Here is a 22,922-nt window from a genome sequence, read left to right as displayed (position 1 = left end):
CGGAGGTTGCAGTGAGTCGAAATGGCAACAGAGCAAGACACTTTCTCAAAACAAACAAACATCCTTATAGGGCAGGTACAGTGGCTCACACCTGTAATTCCAACACTTTGGGAGGCTGAGACGGGGATTATTTAAGCCCAACAGTTCGAGAACAACCGTGGTTAACAAAGAAGAACTCATCTCCACAAAAAAACTAAAAAATTAGCTAGGCATTGTGTGCATGCCTGTAGTGCTGGCTACACGGGAGGCTGAGGCAGGATAATCCCTTTAGCCCAGGAGGTCAACGCTGCAGTTCATGCTACTGCATTTCAGCCTGGGTGACAGAGCAAGACCCTGTCTTCAAAAAAAAAAAAAAAAAAAAAAAAAATCCTTATAAATATTATGAATATTACCTTACATGGGCTGGTTTTGAAAAATAGGTTTTGTAAGATTACTTTCCAAAGGGGCTATACCCGGTCAGGCACAGTGGCTCACACCTGTAATCCCAGCTTTAGGAGGCTGGAGGTCAGGAGTTCGAGACCAGCCTGGCCAACACAGTGAAACCCCGTTTTTACTACAAACACAGTGAAACCCCGTCTCTACTAAAAATACAAAAATTAGCCGGGCATAGTGGTACGCACCTGTAATCCCAGCTACTAGGCAAGCTGAGGCACGAGAATCGCTTAAACCTGGGAAGCACAAGTTGCAATGAGCCAAGATTGTGCCACTGCACTCCAGCCTGGGCAAAAGAGTAAGACTGTCTAAAAACAACAACAACAACAACAACAACAAAACAAAGGGCCTATACCAACTTGTTTTTCATTAACAATGTAAGAGAATACCATTTTCTGCACAGCAACACTATTCTTTATAAGTAAAAGGTATTGTTTTTTAATTCTGTCATTTGAAGGGCATGTTATAATATTTCACTAGTACTTTACGTTACCCTGACAACCATTAAGTTTGAATGTCTTTTCATAAATGTTACAGCCTTCTGGATTTGTTCTTTTATTAATTTTCTTTAAATCTTTTGCCCTTTTTACTATTGGGTCCATAACCTCTTCTTTTAAAATTAATTCTCTATCCTCTATATTGCAAAATATTTTTTCAAACTTACCTACCTACCTTTTTAATTGTGGTAAACACCATGCTGAAAAGATTGCCCTGTCCCCACTGAATGGTCTTGGCATCACTGTCAAAAATCATTTGATTATATACAGTACATAAGGATTTATTTCTGGGCTTGCCTTTTTTTTTTTTTTTTTTTTTTTAAGAGATAGTGTCTTGCTCTGTTACTCAGGCTGGAGTCCAGTGGCATGATCATAGCTCACTGCAACCTCCAACTCCCAGACTCAAACAATTCCGCTGCCGCAGCCTTCCAAGCAGCTAGAACTACAGGTGTGAGCCACGTCACCTGGCTAATTTTTTACTTTTTTTGTGGAGACAAAGTCTTGCTATGTTGACCAGGCTGGTCTCAAACTCCTAGCCTCAAGCAATCTTCCTAACCTTGGACTTCCAAAGCGCTGGGATTAGAGGCATGAGCCACTGCACCAAGCCTATTTCTAATCTATTCCATTGGCCAATATGTCTGTCTTAATGTCAATACTGTTATTAAATTTCTTATGGTATCCTTTACCATTAAAACGTTTTAATTTTTACAAAATTAAATATGCCTCTTATAATAGCTTCTGAGCTTTTTATCTTCACGTTTCCTTTATCCTAGTTTGTATAACTAAATCTGTAGAATATCCAAGATGTTTATCCTTGTATTTCTACAAGGCTTTGATCCATCTGGAATTTATCTTAAGACAGGAACTCAATTTTATTTTCTTCCAGATGGGCAGACAGTTGTACCAGCACCACTTATTAAATAATCTCCCCATTTCCCACTGAACTGTAATACTACCTTTATCTTTTATTAAATCTGCACACATACTGGATTATTCACTTTTACTGTTTCAATGCATTTACCAGAACCTCTTAGGACAATACTGAATACAAATGTGATCATGGGCATCCCCACGTCCCCATCAAATTTCTAATTTTAATGCTCTTGACATTTAGGATATTTGCTGTAATTTCCCTCTATTTTTAATTTACTTATTTTATTAGAAATGGTCTTGATGGGCTGGGCATGGTGGCTCACATCTGTAAACCCAGCAATTTGGGAGGCTGAGGTGGGCGGATCACAAGATCAGGAGTTCGAGACCAGCCTGACCAATATGGTGGAACCCCCATCTGTACTAAAAATACAAAAATTGGCCAGGCATGGTGGTAGGTGCCTGTAGTCTCAGCTACTCAGGAGGCTGAGGCAGGAGAATCACTTGAACCCAGGAGGAAGAGGCTGCAGTGAGCCAAGACTGCGCCACTGCACTCCAGCCCGGGTGACAGAGTGAGACTCCATCTCAAAAAAAAAAAAAAAGAAAAAAAGAAAAAGAAATGGTCTTGATGAACTCTGGCTAATATTGTATTTAGAAATTTTGCATTTCTAGACGTAAGTGAGACTGTTCTTTTTGGCAGCATTCCTTTTTTTTTCCCCTCTGGTACTTGAATCAGGATTGGCAGCATTTTTATCAGAGATAAAATATGTGTGCTTCACAGAATGCATTGACTAGTTTTGCATTCTTGATCGTGGAAAAGAGAGTTCCTTTTTATTATGATGATTTGTTGTTCTTCATAAATGAAACTCAGCTGTGAAACCATATGCTATGCTGTCTCTGTCAAGGACCAGTCTTCCATCATTTTTCCAAACCTTTCATGGGGATTGGGCAATTAACATTTTTACTTCTTGGGTCAATTTTACTCATTTACATTTTGCTATAACAACATCCATTTTCTCTTGAAATACCTTTACATTATAGCATTACATGTATATTCTCAAGAAAATTTGCAAAAGATTCCATTAATGTCTCCTGTATTTGAGGTCTATGGTGTTTACTCATTCCTAATCTTGTGTATTTTTATTCCATATTTTTTTCTTCTACAAGATGTTTATCTAGATCACTTGTATTTGCAAAGAACCAGTTTTGGGATTTATTTATCTTCTCCACTATTTTTGTTCTGATCTGTTTTCAATTCCATTAATATCCATATCCTACTTGTCTTTGGTTTTATTTACTTATTTATTGGACACGGAGTCTCGCTCTGCTGCCCAGGCTGGAGTGCAGTGGTGCAATCTTGGCTCACTGCGACCTCCACCTCCCAGGTTCATACGATTCTCGTCTCAGCCTCCCAAATAGCTGGGACTACAGGCATGTACCACCACGCCTGGCTAATTTTTGTATTTTTAGTAGAGACAAGGTTTCACCATGTTGGACAGGCTAGTCTCAAACTCGTGACCTCAGGTGATCCACTCTCCTCAGCCTCCCAAAGTGCTGGAATTACAGGCATGAGCCACCACACCCAGCCTGGTTTTATTTTCTTAATCCCTAAAGATGAGTATTGAGTGCTTTGTTTACAAAGTATTTAAGTTATGTATTTTCCTCTAAAGTAAAAATTCTGCTGTTTGCCAATGAAATTGAGATGTTCTTTTTACTGCTTTTTAGGCAATACTATGTTGCCTCAGAGGAAAGAAATAGGATCAGAGGATTGAAAAGAAACTTCCAAGAAAAATATTTTTTTCTAAAATCTCAAGCAAAAAACAAGATTAAAATAAATTCTCTCTGCTGATAGCTCAGATGAAAAACAGAATAAAACATAAATTATCTCCATTCTGTTATTAATTTTGTACTATCTAAATAATTTAATAAGAATTGGCTGGGCAGGGCTGGGTGTGATGGCTCACGCCTGTAATTCCAGAATTTTGGGAGGCTGAAGTAGGTGGATCACCTGAGGTCAGGAGTCTGAGACCAGCCTGGCCAACATGGTGAAACCCCTTCTTCACTAAAAATACAAAAATTAGCTGTGCATAGTGGTAGGTGCCTGTAATCCCAGCTACTCTGGAGGCTGAAGCAGGAGAATCACTTGAATCCGGGAGGCAGAGGTTGCAGTGAGCTGTGATCACGCCATTGCACTCCAGCCTGGGCAACAGGGCAAGGCTCCATCTCAATTTAAAAAAAAAAAAAAAAAGAATTGGCTGGGCAGCCGGGCATGGTGGCTCAGGTCTGTAATGCCAGCACTTTGGGAGGCCAAGGTGGGAAGATCATTTGAGCTGATGAGTTCAAAACCAGCCTGGGCAACATGGTGAAACCCCATCTCTCTACAGAAAATACAAAAATCAGTCCAGCATGGTGGTGCACACCTGTAGTTCCGCTAAGGCAGGAGAATCCCTTGCGCCCAGGAGGCAAAGGTTGCAGTGAGCCACGATCACGCCACTGCAGCCTGTGCAACACAGCAAGACTCTGATTTTAAAAAAGAAAGAAAGAAGCCGGGCGCGGTGGCTCAAGCCTGTAATCCCAGCACTTTGGGAGGCCGAGACGGGCGGATCACAAGGTCAGGAGATCGAGACCATCCTGGCGAACACGGTGAAACCCCGTCTCTACTAAAAAATACAAAAAACTAGCCGGGCGAGGTGACGGGCGCCTGTAGTCCCAGCTACTTGGGAGGCTGAGGCAGGTGGATGGCGTAAACCCGGGAGGCGGAGCTTGCAGTGAGCTGAGATCCGGCCACTGTACTCCAGCCCCGGCGACAGAGCAAGACTCCGTCTCAAAAAAAAAAAAAAAAAAAAAGAAAGAAAGAAAGAAAGAAAGAAAGAAAGAAAGAAAGAAAGAAAGAAAGAAAGAAAGAAAGAAAGAAAGAAAGAAAGAAAGAAAGAGGAAAAGAATTAGTGCATGTAAACAAAGGCTAACAATTTATCCCAAGGATATTTAGTATCCCATACAATTAAGTATAATGTTATCAAAATAGAAAACCCTTAGTATTCTTGTTACCTAGTTTTTACTCAGTTTATTTACTAGGGTAATAAAATTATTCTTTTATTCCTTTATTTGACAAAGATTTATTGAGCATAGGGTATTCAGATACAGCAGGGTAAGACAATGGGAGTTCTTAGCTACTTCAATTTCTTCTCAAATTGTACACCAAAAGAAAGAAGGCATGTATGCTTCCATTCTTGTCTGATAATTTAGTCACAGGAGATGAGTATTAGACATTAGAAAAACCAGAAAATGGTTGCATATAGAAATGCTATTGTCCCATCCACAGAAGTAGATTTTGTAAAACAGACTCCTGTAGAAGCTTGTGACATACAAGTTGGAACTCACAAAAAGTGCACAAGATTTTATCAGTTTGTCCTTATCTTTGTAATCTTGTGTCTGGCAGCTTTTTCCTCTATCTGCCACACTAACTGGACTACTGTTAGTTTTCTCACCAATAATGATGGCAGTAACACCACTGAAAATTTTTCCAGATCAAAACAACTGCACTCATGCTCTATGATGTACAGCTGCAGTGGCTCAATTGCTCGTCTGCATTAAAGTAAATTCAGAACTGCTTCCGGGCTGGGCATGGTGGCTCACAACTGCAATCCCAGCACTTTAGGAGACTGAGGCGGGAGGACTGCTTGAGTCCACGAGTTCAAGACCAGCCTGGGCAACATGGCAAAACCCTGTCTCTACCCCCCAAAAAATACAAAAATTAGCCCGGCCTGGTGGCATGCGCCTGTAGTCCCAGCTACTCAGGAGGCTGAGGTGGGTGGGAGGCTGAGGTGGGTGGGAGGATTACCTGAGCCCAGGAGGCAGAAGTTGCATGCAGTGAGCTGTGATCACACCATTGCGCTCCAGCCTGAGTGACAGAGCTAGGCCCTGTCTCAAAAACAAAACAGAACTGCTTCTGAATATATTACTTTTTTTTTTTTTTGGAGACAGAGTCTTGCTCTGTCACCCAGGCTTGAGTGCAGCGGTGTGATCTCGACTCACTGCAAGCTCCGCCTGCCGGGTTCACGCCATTCTCCTGCCTCAGCCTCCCGAGTAGCTGGGACTATAGGCGCCTGCCACCACGCCCGGCTAATTTTTTGTGTTTTTAGTAGAGACGGGGTTTCACCATGTTAGCCAGGATGGTCTCAATCTCCTGACCTCAAGATCCGCCCGTCTCGGCCTCCCAAAGTGCTGGGATTACAGGCTTGAGCCACCGCGCTGGGCCCAAAGATATTACTTTTAAGGGGGGAATATTTTAGTAGTACAATCTCCAAATTTCAGCTTGAAATTCTGACCCCTTATCCTAAGAGAAGATAATCAGCTATTCAAATTTTAATATTAGGAAAAGCACAGGGAACCACGTTATTAATATAATTTTTTTTTTTTAGACTGTCGCCCAGGCTGGAGTGCAGTGGCACAATCTCAGCTCACTTGCAACTTCTCCCTCCCAGGTTCAAGCAATTGTCATGCCTCAGCCACCTGAGTAGGTGGGATTACAGGCATGTGTCACCACATCCAGTTAAATTTTTGTATTTTCAGCAGAGATGGAGTTTCACCATGTTACCCATACTGGTCTCAAACTTCCGGCCTCAAGTGATCCACCCACCTTGGCCTCCCAAAGTGCTGGGATTACAGGAGTGAGCTACTGCGCCTGGCCTTAATATAATAATTACACATTAGGACATAGTTGGTAACCTGAGGAGGAGCTTTTAATATTGAGAAACTGCCTGAATTCCATTGCCTAGTCGATTCCAAAAAGTAAAGCTCTTCATAAAAAGTCAGATTCGCATTACAGAGAAAAAAATTTATGTCAGAAGGATTGGTAGCTATTTAATAGTTACATATAAGATTAATATGAATGCAGGAGGTCTTCACTAGCAGGTGTCAGAACGGCTCAATTTTTTTTTTTTTTTTTTTTTTTGAGACGGAGTCTCGCTCTGTCGCCCAGGCTGGAGTGCAGTGGCTGGATCTCAGCTCACTGCAAGCTCCGCCTCCCGGGTTTACGCCATTCTCCTGCCTCAGCCTCCCCAGTAGCTGGGACTACAGGCGCCCGCCACCTCGCCCGGCTATTTTTTTTTTGTATTTTTTAGTAGAGACGGGGTTTCACCGGCTTAGCCAGGAGGGTCTTGATCTCCTGACCTTGCGATCCGCCCGTCTCGGCCTCCCAAAGTGCTGGGATTACAGGCTTGAGCCACCGCGCCCGGCCCGGTTCAATATTTTTAACAATAACCTGGATAAAGCTACAGAAGGCAGGCTAGTAAAATATAAACTTAAAATTATAAAAATAAGCTTTTAAAGAAAAATTAATCTATTTTTTAAAAATAAGCTAAAATTGGCCGGGTGCGGTGGCTCACACCTGTAATCCCAGCACTTTGCGAGGCCGGTGGATCACCTGAGGTGAAGAGTTCGAGATCAGCCTGGCCAACATGATGAAACCTCGTCTCTACTAAAAACACAAAAAATTAGCAGGGCGTGGTGGTACGCGTCTGTAGTCCCAGCTACCCGGGAAGCTGAGGCAGGGAAATCGCTTGAACCTGGGAGGAGGAGGTCACAGTGAGCCAAGATCATGCCACTGCACTCCAGTCTGGGTGACAAGAGCAAAATTCCATCTCAAAAAATAAAAAAATAAGCTAAAATTAACAGGACGAAATTTAATAATGATGGATGTGATATTCGACATTAGGGTTCAAAGAATCTACCATATAAACTGAGAACAAAAAAAGGGGCAGGTATTTGGATTATAGACCCTTGAAGAAGTAGCAATTCCTACTCAATTAATCAACAGAACAATAGGTTTCATGGTTTCAGAATAAAAAGAGTAACCAGTCTTGCTGAGTACAGTGGCTCACACCTGTAATCCCAGGACTTTGGGAGGCAGGGGCATGAGGATCGCTTGAGGCCAAGAGTTCAAGACCAGCCTAGGCAACGGAGTGATACCCACTCCCCATCTTTACAAAAAATTATAATTTTTTAATTGAATAGTGAAAAGGGAAAAGAAAAATAATTTTCTAAAAAAGAAGAGTAGCCACTCTTAATGTACTCATAAACTAAGCAGATTATATCTGGAATACAGTATTTTATTTAAGAAGAATACTAAAAGCTACAGAATAAAAGTGCCTCTCATAGAAAATCTTAAAAGAAATAATTTGAAAATTGTATCTTGTAAGATAGCACTGTGCTGAGAGTAAAGTTTCTGGAGCAAGACTCTCCTAGATTTGGGACCGGTGGTAAGTTTCTTCTCTTTGCCTTAGTTCCCTCATCTAAAAAACTGATCTAATTACAAATATCTACTTCATAGAGTTTTGGGGAAGATTAATATATAATACTTTAACCAATTATATAATTACACATGTTAATATATAATTACATATTATATATTAGTATAAATAAAGTACTTAGAAGAGGGTGATATAGTTAAGTACTCAGTAAATGTCAATCATTATGAACTGAAAGCATGGATGTCTAAACAGCAGAAGGCAAAAGATTCCAGGACTTGACACACATGTTCCAATTGAACATGATGACCAAAGGGATCCTTTCCTTTCTATGCAACTTGAGAAAGTCAGAACAGCATATCCAATCGATGGTGAAGACTTTGGTTCAAATACAGATGAACTTTCATGGAAGGAGCATGTTCCCCATAACTGTTACGCAGAGGTCGGATAACTGTCAGAGGTGTTTCAAAGGACAGCAAGCACTTTGCACTAAAAACTCAGAATTAAGATTCTATGATTATTAAAAAAATTGATTTGTCTTTCAACAGTTTCAATCTAGACTATGGTTCCACCAGTACTAGTCCAGCAGTACCATATTAAATATTATACTTTAAAATTATTTAATAGCAAAAATACAATGAAGTAATACGCTTATGGCTTATTTTTCCATATTTATCATTGCTACCAACAAAAGCAAGCCAAAAAAGTTGATGAATGGAAGGAAGTTATCACTGAAGAGTGCAGCAACAAGCAGAAAAGTTTATTTTATTCTCAATCCATAGTAAGTGTTCAGGGAGACTTTTCACGAATGAAATCCAGCTGACAAGCATTTTAAATAACTGTTTCTTGCCCTTTAAACAAATACTCTGAGAATAAAATCATTCAAACCTCTGTGAGGATTTGAAGATCTCACAAAGTCCTATAATACTTACCTAATTATTCTTCATTTTCTTTTTTTTTTTTTTTTTTTTTTTTTTTTGAGACGGAGTCTTGCTCTGCCGCCCAGGCTGGAGTGCAGTGGCTGGATCTCAGCTCACTGCAAGCTCCGCCTCCCGGGTTCACGCCATTCTCCTGCCTCAGCCTCCCCAGTAGCTGGGACTACAGGCGCCCGCCACCTCGCCCGGCTAGTTTTTTGTATATTTTAGTAGAGACGGGGTTTCACCATGTTAGCCAGGATGGTCTCAATCTCCTGACCTCGCGATCCGCCCGTCTCGGCCTCCCAAAGTGCTGGGATTACAGGCTTGAGCCACCGCGCCCAGCCTATTCTTCATTTTCATTCAAAACCACAACACAGAAAAAGAAATGTAGTGCTAATCTTTTTATTTCTCTTTTACTAGAAAATCTGTCTCATTGATCCTTAAGAGTCTAATTAATGAGAGCCTTAAGTCTATTAAGAGAAATATGCAGTCTCCTGATTTCTCTAGCTACAACCTATGTGTTCTAGAATCTATTAACATTACCACAATTAATAATACTAAAGTATAGCTTCAATCTGGCAATCTTCATTCCAAATAACATCCTCTAAATGAGATTTGTAAATATTAATTAGCATTTCCTACAAAGATTTTTTAAAATCTGTACAATAATGAATGGCAAAATATGGTCAATTCTAGCCTTATCTCACTGAAATAATTTTGAGAAATACTGGAACGAGAGAGGAAATAGAAATGAATTAATGAATATGACAGAGTTCTAATAGAGTCTCAAGCTGATGATAATTTTCACTCTAAGTCTCACTTTTGAGCAAGATGAAGAGTTAAATAACAATATACTGGCATTATGGAATAGTCATTAAAAATATTCATGTAGCCGGGCGCGGTGGCTCACGCCTGTAATCACAGCACTTTGGGAGGCCAAGGCAGGCGGATCACGAGGTCAGGAGATCGAGACCATCGTGGCTAACATGGTGAAAACCCGTCTCCACTAAAAATACAAAAAATTACCGGGCGTGGTGACAGGCACCTGTAGTCCCAGGTACTTGGGATGCTGAGGCAGGAGAATTGCTTAAACCTCGGAGGTGGAGATTGCAGTGAGCAATCTCCTCTGAGTTTATACAAAACTCTGAGGCAGTTACACAAAAATCTCCAAAGGCTTAAGCAGCCTCCAGTTGGCCTTCCATTATTGACCTTTTTTCCTCCTTCTCTGATTCTACCTGCTTCCTCACTTGTGCTTTAGAGCATCTCACCTGCACCCATGTCATCTCAGGTCCGAGTTCAAGACGCACTTCAGAGAAACCATAAGGGCTACAAAAATAATGGTCACAATCTAGCTTAACATAAAGCCACCTCAGCAGTCTTCCAGTTTCAATCTTCTAACAATTACAGCTCATTCTCCTTTCATGTGGATCACACACCTCTTCTGATCAAACACCTTCAGTGAAGTCTTTCATAATTTGCCTTCTTTATCTCTTATTATTAACTTAGATAAACTATGAATATCAGCCAAATTGTTCTACCGATGTTTTCTCAAATATAAGTTGTACCCTTCAAGGAGCTCATTAATCTGTTCACATTATAAATATCCTCCAATATTTATCTTTCAAAGCTCACTCATCTCAACTACTATCTTCACCAAGCTCCAATCACAAGTTATGTCTACCTCATCTAAATTTCTAAAGAACTTTTAAAAAAACTCATAAGGCATTTGCTATTGTTGTGTAAAAAACTGCCTCACTTGACAACAAGCTCTTTGAAGGCAGAAACCACGTTCCTTTCTTTTTGTTTTCCAAAGGGCCTTGCCCTGGTAGACTCAAAATATTGACCGTTTAACTTAGCCTTCTGAACATTTGAGAGCACCATTTATTTTGATACACCTATTGCTTCTTAAAGACTAGTTCTCAGTATACAATACAGCACAAAATTCATGTGCATTTTTATAGATAGTTAAAAGCAACTGTACTCATCTCACAGTCTTTAGAGTTTTCCCACTTACCAAAATGCTCCCGCAGACACATGTACACTTTTAAAGTTTAAAAACTACACTAAATAGAGCTGTTACTTATTCCCTTCCTTTTTAGAAATGGTTACATTTCACATTTCTCACCAAAAGTCTTTCAGCATTTTATGTACTTCATTTTCTTGTGAAGAGTCCTCAGTCTGTCATATGTTATAGTTCACAGTGCTCCCATCTTAATCTATCTGAATTCCCAATCTGTATCAAAAGCTGCTTTGGCAACATTATTTCAGGCTTTACGAAATTCTGATCCTTACACAATCTTGAAATGTTTCTGTCATGGGGAAAGACTTTATTTCTTGGCATTCCGGACTCAGAGGACTGGCATGAGGATCAAGTAAGACTGTGTAAGTGAAAGGTCACTGAAAATTCTTTTTTTTTTTTTTTTTTTGAGACGGAGTCTCGCTCTGTCACCCAGGCTGGAGTGCAGTGGCCGGATCTCAGCTCACTGCAAGCTCCGCCTGCCGGGTTCACGCCATTCTCCTGCCTCAGCCTCCCCAGTAGCTGGGACTACAGGCGCCCGCCACCTCGCCCGGCTAGTTTTTTTGTATTTTTTTAGTAAAGACGGGGTTTCACCGGGTTAGCCAGGATGGTCTCAATCTCCTGACCTCGTGATCCGCCCGTCTCGGCCTCCCAAAGTGCTGGGATTACAGGCGTGAGCCACCGCGCCCGGCCTGAAAATTCTAATAGTACTACATAAATGTAAGAATCATCATCTCCTTAATTCTGAATTTCAAATATTTAAAATCACCTATTTACTACAATCTAACGTCATTAAACTGCAGTTGTATAAAAAGATTTGCTTATTGTTAAGTTACAACAAGTTCAGAAAAGACAGAAAAAAAGTGAAAGCTGGCCATAAACCAGATCATAAATATGAAGCAATCTTAAGTAGACTATCCCTCTTGCACATATTAGGTCAAATATTTTATTCCAATCATATTTTTCGTACTGTACTTTCTTTTTTTTCTTTCTTTTTTTTTTTCTTGAGACGGAGTCTCGCTCTGTCGCCCAGGCTGGAGTGTAATGGCACGATCTCCGCTCACTGCAAGCTCCGCCTCCCAGGTTCACACCATTCTCCTGTCTCAGCCTCCCGGGTAGCTGGGACTACAGGCGCCCACCGCCACGCCCGACTAATTTTTTGTATTTTTAGTAGAGACAGGGTTTCACCATGTTAGCCAGGATGGTCTCGATCTCCTGACCTAGTGATCCGCCCGCCTCGGCCTCCCAAAGTGCTGTGATTGCAGGCGTGAGCCACCGCGCCCGGCAATTTTTTGTATTTTTTAGTACAGAAGGGTTTCACCATGTTAGCCAGGATGGTATCGATCTCCTGACCTCGTGACCAGCCCGCCTCGGCCTTCCAGAGTGCTGGGATTACAGGCGTGAGTCCAGCCCTGACCTTTCTTTCAATCCTGCCAAAATAATGAAATAATACAAAGCTCCTAGCATTGTGTAACTATTTCTATTATTTTTTCTTAAAACTAGCATTCTTTCATTAAGATTCCTATTTTCTCCCTTATTTATAATAGCATGAATTCACCAACAATATTTGTATTATGTTCAAATCAAATAGCCTATGAAGATAACGTGACTTCGTCAGACCTTTCCAGATGAGACAGTAAGAGAAAGGGAACTAGGACGGCCTCGTACTTTTTGTAACGTTTTTCTTAAAGGAAAATAATCTGATTAAACTTAAAGATTCTCGAAATCCACATATTTGGTAAGCAAAAGGCCTAGAGATCGTTACAGTAAAATTCGCCCTCAATTTAAGTCTATGCTCCTGCCAATATTTCACCCTCTGGCTCAATTTTCCAGGCCTAATATTGATTCTATGAGAATGTAAACTCCAACTGTACTTGAGTGCAAAACACCCAAGAAAATCTCATCGTCCAACAGCTCCACGTAAAACCCTGTAAATACTCAAATGAAGAGCGTTTTGCATACGAGAAATATAAGTAAAGATCTGGGAAACCACACACTATGGATCTTTCAACCAAACAAAGGCTGCAGATGGACAGAAGGTAAGGGGTAACCTCTCAATCAGGATCAAACATTGGTCGAAGAAAAATTCCAGGGACGATGACACCTCGGTTTTTCCGTTCACAACAACAAAAAACGGGGCCAGCCCCCTCAACAGCGCCGCAAAGCGAAACCAGAACCCAGGAGCCGGCGTGCTGCAGGGCTCTCAGTCGCCCACCGAGAGGGACTGGCAAGCCTGAGTGGGGAGACCGAGGAAGGGAGCAGAGCCCCCCTCTCTCGGGCTCACCTGCCCCTCCCGCTTCCAGGAAAGAATCCCTGAGGACCCTTCCTCAAATCAACGACCGGTTCCCAGCCTCCACCGACCCCTGACAGGGCGACCACTAGATTATCTCCGCAACGCAGAGCACCGAGGAGCCGAGGCCTTCTTCCCGCCCGCGCACCCACTACCACCCAGGCCCAAGAAAAAGAGGCTGCTGCAGCGGCCGCAGCCCTGGCGCGCGGAAGCGAGAACGGAGACCGGCCCCCGCATGCGAGCGAAACGCCCTTCGGCCCCGCGCCCCTCCCAGCAGCGCCGCGCTCACCTCCACGGCCTGGCCTGTGGGACCCGCCAGCACGACCAGCAGCGGCCTGCAGCCGCACCTCCGCAAGCTCCTCTTTTCCTTCTCAGCCCTCGTAGAGGGGCAGCGTCGCCTCAGGAGGGCCGGAAAACGGCCCCGCAGCGCTGCCCTCGGGGTGTCCGCCTCCCGAACCGGCGACTTCCCGCAGCAGCCACGGCTCCTTCCGGTGTCTCCGGGGTCGCCGCAGGCGTCTCGGGCGTCAGGGGAGGTGGGGGCGGAGCCTCGAAAGGAGCCCGTCCCAGGGGCGGGGCCACGGGGGCCAGGCCCAGGTGCGGGGACCCAGGGCGGCTCCCTGTTCTGACTGCAAACTCACTGTACAGGGTACTCACAGTATGTGCAGCAGTTTGAGGCTGTGAGCTTTTTTTTTTTCGTTTTTTACATGTTTTCTCCTCCTCTTTCACAGTCACACACTACGACCATTATAAGGTCTTGTCTCGATGCATTACAAAAACTGCATTAAGACTGGCCACTGAAGGGCCTCAGGTTTCCAACCTTGTGCAAAGAAATACTAGACTTAACTTATCCCAATTCAACATTGTATTTCCTCCTCTCATCTGTCTTCCCCCAACTTCTTAGGACCTAGATTCTCTGAAAGCAATTATGTTTCCCTTTTCCATCTATGCAAAGAAGAAATTTATCTCACTATTTTCCCCTTAGGTCAAAATCAAGAGGATCAAAGCAAATATTTATTGAAACCTTAGTATCTGCTTAGTGCCTGGAGCATTGAAGGAGTCTTGCCTTCTAATTATGTAACTGTTAAAATGTACTCGATTGAAGTTTAAATCTATGAATAAAAAAGGTTAAATTAATTTTTAAAATTGTTAAAATTGCCAGTTTCAATCTGTCTCATGACATCTGACTTTTTGGTCTCCAAAATGGGAGCATGTACCCAAGTATCATGCAAGATGCTCAATCTCCATTGGAATAGGTAGAAAATATAAAAGCTTCTACTTATTTTTATGGTAAAAATGAAATAAATTAGCCATGATACAAAATTCTATGTAGGCATTGACACTCAGGCCTCAGTTTGCACCACAAATGATCGCCTATGCTGGGTTCACTGAGGAGAATAGAAATTTCACAGAATAGAAGTTTCACGGGCAGGCGCCATGGTTCATGCCTATAATCCCAGCACTTTGGGAGGCCCAGCCAAGCAGATCACCTGAGATCGGGAATTCGAGACTAGTGCCTAGATAATAGTAGGCAGGTACTTCTCAGGTGGACACCAAGTGAAGTCCTTGCAGTGGACAAGTTCTCACGAAACAAATGCACTCTGATAGAATACAGTGTAATACCTCTCCCACTTTTAACTTCGGTGAATTCCTGCCTCTCGCCCTTGGGTATTTATATTTATCCTTTTATCCCACAGTCCAGATTGCTTATCTTTTACTTTTCTTCAAACAGTATTTCCTGATGGCTTATAACGGCTTATAAGGAAGAACACTATCATTAGGAAATAAATCAATCAACATCCCCTTGAGAGAATAGATTATACATTCCAAAGTGTGGACACCCTGCTGAGTCACTGATTCTGGAGTAGAATTCTAAAGGGTATGTGGACACCCAGCTGAGTCACACTGATTCTGGAACAGAATTCTAGAGGTGCCATTCATGGAGAATATAATGTAAATAGTACAACTTAGAGTTGTGCATCAGACCGGGTACTGAAGTCTCTTCTAATGAAAGGGAGAAAAAAGAAGAAATGAAGAGAAAGAAGAAAAAGAAGAAAAGAAAAGGAGAGATAGAAACAGGGAGGGAGGAAGACAATTGAATGGTCATATCAAAAACAAATACTTTCTCATTTTTGTAACTGAGTAATGGCAAATAAAAAATAGCATTGTAGAAAATATACATTTTGGGCCGGGCGCGGTGGCTCAAGCCTGTAATCCCAGCACTTTGGGAGGCCGAGACGGGCGGATCACGAGGTCAGGAGATCGAGACCATCCTGGCTAACACGGTGAAACCCCGTCTCTACTAAAAAATACAAAAAACTAGCCGGGCGAGGTGGCAGGCGCCTGTAGTCCCAGCTACTCGGGAGGCTGAGGCAGGAGAATGGCGTGAACCCGGGAGGCAGAACTTGCAGTGAGCTGAGATCCAGCCACTGAACTCCAGCCTGGGCGACAGAGCGAGACTCCGTCTCAAAAAAAAAAAAAAGAAAAAAAAAAAAAAGAAAATATACATTTTGGTGCTTATGTACCTGATACTAAATAAAACTTTGTGAATGCTGTTTCCGTAGAGACAATTTTACAGATGCTCCCAACCTCTATCCTTCATTCACCTGGCTAACTCCTACCTAGATATTCTCTGTTTAACACAGCACTCTTCACCCCATTATTTCCCATTTCAGCATCCTGCTTGTTTCCTTTAGAGAATGTATTATAATTTGTAATTATCTTAAATTTTTTGGTGTACTTAATTTTTTGCCTGTCGCTCCTGAACTCCTCAATGGGAGCAGTGACTATTTATCTTATTCATAATATTCCCAGAGCCTAACATTGAAGGACTCAAAAACTTGTTGGCACTCAACTGGGGGTGGTTTTGTGCCCTGAGTGGATAGTTGGCAATATTTCTGAGGAAGATTGGTGGGAGAAAGAATTAGTCACATTCCTTTGCATTGATGTTACAAGAGAGTCCCAGGCATCATTTGTGCCACTATTGAGAAACCCTAATTTAAGCTGGGGCTTTCAAATATGTTTTTGGGCCAGGCACAGTGGCTTATGACTGTAATCCTAGCACTTTGGAAGGCCAAGGTGGGCGGATCACCTGAGGTCAGGAGTTCGAGACCAGCCTGGCCAACATGGTGAAACTCCATCTCTACCAAAAATACAAAAATTAGCTGAGTGTGGTGGCGGGCACCTATAATCCCAGCTACTCGGCAGGCTGAGGCAGGAAAATCACTTGAACCTGGGAGGCTGAGGTTGCAGTGAGCTGAGATGGCACCACTGCACTCCAGCCTGGGCAACAAGAGCAAAACTCCATCTCAAAATAAAATAAAATAAAATATGTTTTTGGGCTGGGCGCAGTAGCTCATGCCTGTAATCCCAACACTTTGGGAGGCTACGGCTGCTTGAGCCCAGAGTTCAAGACCAGCCTGGGCAACATGGCAAAACCCTGTCGCTACAAAAAAATGCAACAATTAGCTGGGCATGGTGGATCATGCCTATAGTCCCAGCTACTATGGAGGGTGAGGTGGGAGAATCTCTTGAGCCCAGGAAATTAGGACTACCATGAGCCATGATTGTGCCACCTCACCCCAGTCTGAAGAGTAGAGAAAAACCCTGTCTCTCAAAAAACAAAAACAAAAACAAAAAAGAAAGAAAAGAAAAAGAGAAAATTATATTTTAAAAGAAATCTTAGGCAATGCATTTTTGCTTTTCCACTCACTGTCACGTAATTAAAAAGTCCACCAGGCCAGGTGTGTTGGCTCATCTAAAAAAAAAAAAAGAATAATGATGCTAGGTCAGGCACAGTGTCTCATGCCTGTAATCCCAGCACTTTGGGAAGCCTAGGCTGGAGGATCACTTGAGTCCAGGAGTTCAAGACCAGCCTGGCCAACATGGTGAAACCCACACTCTACTAAAAATACAAAAATTAGCTGGCATGATGGGGGGTGCCTCTAATCCCAGCTACTCGTGAGGTTGAGATGGGAGAATCACTTGGGCCTGGGAAACAGAGATTGCAGTGAGCCGAGATCGTGCCACCGCACTCCAGCCTGGGTGACAGAGTAAGACTATATCTCAAAAAATAATAATAATAATAATAATAATAATGCTGCTATGCATATTCATGTACAAGTTTTGGTATGAATGTATGTTTCATTTCTCTTGGGCATTACCTAGGAGTAGAATTGCTGGACCATATGATAACTCTACATTTAACATTTTTGAGGAACTGAATCTGTAGTATTTGGATATGTACAGACCACTATACTCTGAATAGATGTTCTAAATTAGCATCTAAAACCATACTTTGAGTTCTAGATACCTTGGTTAGCTCAGTCATAGAAGGGTCCTGTAAAATAACTTGCAGTGGGTAATGAGACTAAAGCTATACTGGCCAATATGTGACCTATAGCATTGTATACATTTGAAAGGAGGACCTGAGGTATTTCTGGGGACTGCCAAATTTTTGCAGTTAATAGAAAAATTAATTGGAGCTACAAATTGCCTAAAAGTGTTCATCTACTTAGGTGATATAATTGCTTTTACATCCTCAATGTGCTAGACGTCTTTCTTCAGGCTTAATGTCGTCGCTTGATAAATGTAGTTTCCACTAATCAATCATTCATGAAGTACATTGGTCACATATTGTTTCAGCTGGAATGAGCAGTGACCCTGACTATTCTAAATAAAATATCAGATATACCCAAACAGTGCAATTAAATCTGACTTTGGTGCTGGGCATAGTGGCTCACACCTGTAATCCCAACACTTTGGGAGACCGAGGTGGGCGGATCACTTGAGGTCAGGAGTTTGAGATCAGCCTGGCGAACACAGTGAAACCCTGTCTCTACTGAAAATACAAAAATTAGGACCAGGCGCGGTGGCTCATGCCTGTAATCCCAGCACTTTGGGAGGCTAAGGCAGGCAGATCATGAGGTCAGGAGATCGAGACCATCCTGGCTAACATGGTGAAAACCTGTCTCTACTAAAAATACAAAAAATTAGCCAGGTATGGTGGCAGACGCCTGTAGTCCTAGCTACCTGGGAGGCCGAGGCAGGAGAATGGTGTGAACCCGGGAGGAGGAGTTTGCAGTGAGCCCGAGATCGTGCCACTGCACCCCAGCCTGGGCGACAGAGCGAGACTCCATCTCAAAAAAAAAAAAAAGTAAAAAAAGAAAAATTAGCTGGACGTGGTGGCACAAGCCTGTAATCCCAGCTACTTGGGAGGCTGAGGCAGGAGAATCACTCAGACCCAGGGGGTAGAGGTTGCAGTGAGCCAAGATTGTGCCATTACACGCCAGCCTGGGTGACAGAGCGAGACTCTATCTAAAAAAATTGATAAAAATGGCCGGGCGCGGTGGCTCAAGCCTGTAATCCCAGCACTTTGGGAGGCCGAGATGGGCAGATCACGAGGTCAGGAGATCGAGACCATGCTGGCTAACACGGTGAAACCCCGTCTCTACTAAAAAATACAAAAAATTAGCCGGGCGAGGTGGCGGGCGCCTGTGGTCCCAGCTACTCGGGAGGCTGAGGCGGGAGAATGGCCTGAACCCAGGAGGCGGAGCTTGCAGTGAGCTGAGATCCGGCCACTGCACTCCAGCCTGGGCGACAGAGCGAGACTCCGTCTCAAAAAAAAAAAAAAAAAAAGATAAAAATAAGTCTGACTTTGGTACCTTCTGCATGTGGCTCACTCCTAAATGCTGGCTCTTTTCTTGTCCCTTTCGTGTGTTCCTCAATGACTGCATCCTTTGCTGGGGACCTCTTATTGTTTCATTCTCCAACCCTGGACAAAAAAAAAACCTGTGGCTGACCATTTAGATGGTCAATTTAGATGGTTTGAAGATACAACCTTCTAAGATAATTCAAGCCTGGCTACATTCTGTGACACTCATATGGTCCACAGGAAAATTTTTCTTGCAAAGTTGCAAGTACAGGCCCCTTCTGTTGTAGGCCCCACTCTCTGTTCTGCCATCAAAGCCTTCTCTAGATAGTCTATTGCTTTTAGACTTTTCCAGGCGACATAAATTCCAGGGCACAGAGTCAACTCATCTGAATTTCTTAAAGTTCCTTTACTTGGCTTGCAGTGGAGAAAGTGTGGGATAAGCAGTCTCTTCTTCCCACTCTTGGGGGATCTGGAACAAAAATGCACAGCACTCCAGCACTCCAGAAAACTGTCTCCTAGGCTTTTTTTTTTTTGAGACAGGGTCTGGCTCTGTCACCCAGGCTGGAGTACAGTAGTACGATCTTGTATCACTGCAACCTCCATCTCCTGGGCTCAAGCCATCAGCCTCCCATGTCATCCTACCACCACAACCTCCCGAGTAGCTGACACTACAGGTGTGCCCCACCGCACCCAGCTAGTTTTTGCATTTTTATAGAGACTGGTTTTCATCATGTTGCCCAAGCTGGTCTTGAACTCCTGGGCTCAAAGTGATCCACCCGCCTCAGCCTCCCAAAGTGATGGGATTACAGGCATGAGCCACCAAGCCTGGTCCTTCTAGGCATGTTTATTCTCCAATCTTCTTTCTTTTTTTTTTTTTTTTCTTTTTTCTTTTTTTTTTCCCAATCTTCTTTCATCAATCCTGACATATCATTCCTGGGAGGTGTGTGAGAACTGAGGATTGCTAAATGGGCTTCACATTCTTCCAGCATGTCCTGTGGGGATGGTCTGGCATCCTCCTTTTTAGAATGTTCAGGGTACTTCACATTTATTTTTCTCAGCTTTGGAGCCTCTGTTAAAAGACCCACTGAGGAGTCTCATTTAATATGCCATATATCTTAGAAATATGTGCCATGATTGTTCTATGTTCTTTTTTTTTTTTAAGGTGTGCACTTTTTTTTTTTTTTTTTTGAGACGGAGTCTCGCTCTGTCGCCCAGCCCAGGCTGGAGTGCAGTGGCGCGATCTCTGCTCACTGCAAGCTCCGCCTCCCGGGTTCACGCCATTCTCCTGCCTCAGCCTCCCGAGTAGCTGGGACTACAGGCGCCCACAACCGCGCCCGGCTAATTTTTTGTATTTTTAGTAGAGACGGGGTTTCACCGTGGTCTCGATCTCCTGACCTTGTGATCCGCCCGCCTCGGCCTCCCAAAGTGCACTTTTATTCAACTGGTCTCAGGTCAGTATACAGGTAAGCCCTGGCTGCCTCCACCCACTCCCAGGGAGACTAAAAGCCTTGAAACATCTCAAGTTGGGGGACAAAAAAGGGGGGCCAAGAAGACTGATCATTCAAAACAAAACAAAATAGAAAAGTATTAAGGCAAAGATTAAAAAAAATTTGCGGCGGGGCATGGTGGCTCACGCCTGTAATCCAAGCAGTTTGGGAGGCAGACGCGGGCAGATCACGAGGTCAGGAGATAAGAGATCATCCTGGCTAACATGGCATGGTGAAACGCCGTCTCTACGAAAAACACAAAAACAAAATTAGCCAGGCGTGGTGGCGGGCGTCTGCAGTCCCAGCCACTTGGGAGGCTGAGGCAGGAGAATGGCGTGAACCCAGGAGGTGGAGCTTGAACCCGGGAGGCGGAGCTTGAGTCCGGCACGCGGAGCTTGTAGTGAGCCGAGATCGCGCCACTGCGCTCCAGTCTGTGCGACAGAGCGAGGCTCCGTCTCAAAAAAAAAAAAAGAAAAGAAAAGAAAAAAACTTTTGCATTACGTAATTTACACAATAACAATGCTATTACCTCCCCTGTGTGGACTCAGGAGAGGACTGGGACATTCTCCTTAGAAAGAAGTGGGGTGGCTTTTAGGAGGGCAAGGGACTTCCTTGCATCTCACGATATTTGGAATGACTATTAACAATGCATCTCATGATATTTGGAATGACTATTTAAAAAAAAGAACAATGTACAATCAAAGTCCTCAGCCACATTGTAGAACTTTGGGGGATGCTCGCTCCAACCAACTGCTCTCACCTTCACTGTTACAGTTTTGAAATCCTGAATCAAGCCCCCCCGCCCCCCCCCCAAAACAAAGCCATGCCAATCTCTTCTCGTTTTCTGTGCAAGTTAGGTTTTGTCAAGAAAGGGTGTAACGCAACTAAGTAAAATTCCGCCTAGAAGCATTTGTGGTGGACAATGGAGGGGCCGGAGGGACTGGACAAATTGTATTCCTGCTTGCTGATCCACATCTGCTGGAAGGTGGACAGCGAGGCCAAGATGGAGCCACTCATCCACATGGAGTAATTTGCACTCGGGAGGAGCAATGATCTTGATCTCCATCGTGCTGGGCAACAGGGTGGTGATCTCCTTCTGCATCCTGTCAGCCATGCCAGGGTGCATGGTGGTGCCACCAGACAGCACTGTGTTGGCGTAGAGGTCTTTGAGGATGTCCATGTCACACTTCATGATGGAGTTGAAGGTAGTTTTGTGGATGCCACAGGATTCCATGCCCAGGAAGGAAGACTGGAAGAGCACCTTAGGGCAGTGGAACCGCTCCTTGCCAATGGTGATGACTTGGCTGTTGGGCAGCTTGTAGCTCTTCTCCAGGGAGGAGCTGGAGGCCGCTGTGGCCATCTCCTGATCCAAGTCCAGGGTGACATAGCCCAGCTTCTCTTTGATGCCATGCACAATTTCCCGCTCGGTGGTGGTGGTGAACCTGCAGTGGTGCTCCATGAGGATTTTCATGAGGTAATCAGTCAGGTCCCGTTTGGCCAGGTCCAGAAACAGGGTGGCCTGGAGGAGGGCCTACCCCTCATAGATGGGCACAGTGTGGGTGACTACCTCGTTGGAGTCCATCACGATGTGCCAGAGGGGTACAAAGACAGCATGGCCTGGATGGCCATGTACATGGCTGGGATGTTGAAGGTCTCAAACATGATCTGGGTCATCTTCTCGTGATTGGCCTTGGAGTTCAGGGGGACCTTGGTCAGCACTAAAGGTGCTCCTTGGAGCCACACACAGCTCGTTGTAGAAGTTGTGGTGCCAGATCTTCTCCATGTCATCTCAGTTGGTGACCATGCTGTGCTCGATGCGATACTTCAGGGTCAGGATAACGCTCTTGCTCTGGGCCTCGTCACCCTCATAGGAGTCCTTTTGACCCATGCCCACCATCACACAGATGTGGACGGGCAGTGGAGCTCTGTGCTCGTGGGGTGGATGTGGTCTTAGCGGTTTGTTCGACTTTCTTAACCTTTTTTTAAAAATTTTTTTATGGACCTCTTGGCTTTCTGGTAGAGTCTGGGACCGCCTTTTCTTTTTTTTTTTTTTTTTGAGACGGAGTCTCGCTCTGTCGCCCAGGCTGGAGTGCAGTGGCGCGATCTCGGCTCACTGCCTCCCGGGTTCATGCCATTCTCCTGCCTCAGCCTCCCGAGTAGCTGGGACTACAGGTGCCCACAACCGCGCCCGGCTAATTTTTTGTATTTTTAGTAGAGACGGGGTTTCACCGTGGTCTCGATCTCCTGACCTTGTGATCCGCCCGCCTCAGCCTCCCAAAGTGCTGGGATTACAGGCGTGAGCCACCGCGCCCGGCCAATGTGCATAAAACAAATACATGGGATTACAAAGCAAACCAACTATATTGAAATAGAGTTGCCTCTTTGGGTCCTGTGGAAGTCCAAGTACTGAAGTTAAAAATTTCCTTAAGAGCTGGGTGTGGTGGCTCACACCTGTAATCCTAGCACTTTGGGAGGCCAAGGCAGGCAAATTGCCTGAGTTCAGGAGTTCAAGAA

General features: G+C 43.8%; 1 protein-coding gene and 1 pseudogene across 2 annotated transcripts in view; both read right to left on the bottom strand.

Annotated features, from left to right (window-relative positions):
• The window catches only part of LOC105482678 (ubiquitin specific peptidase 33), a 71,557-nt gene extending 57,786 nt beyond the window's left edge, over positions 1–13,771 (bottom strand). Inside the window, exon 1 of one of the 2 annotated variants that reach the window (XM_011742896.3) lies at positions 13,561–13,771. The gene's annotated coding sequence lies outside the window, so the exon portion shown is untranslated. The remainder of the gene's footprint in view (positions 1–13,560) is intronic. The other variant, XM_011742897.2, reaches the window with a different exon arrangement.
• A 7,537-nt stretch (positions 13,772–21,308) lies between these two features.
• On the bottom strand, positions 21,309–22,305 carry LOC105482684 (actin, cytoplasmic 2-like; annotated as a pseudogene).
• Positions 22,306–22,922: the final 617 nt, after the last annotated feature.

This window comes from Macaca nemestrina, chromosome 1, assembly GCF_043159975.1.
Source record: "Macaca nemestrina isolate mMacNem1 chromosome 1, mMacNem.hap1, whole genome shotgun sequence".
Taxonomy (NCBI): Eukaryota; Metazoa; Chordata; class Mammalia; order Primates; family Cercopithecidae; genus Macaca; species Macaca nemestrina.
Note: the sequence above shows the minus strand (reverse complement) of the source record. Positions and strands in the feature narration are given on the sequence as shown.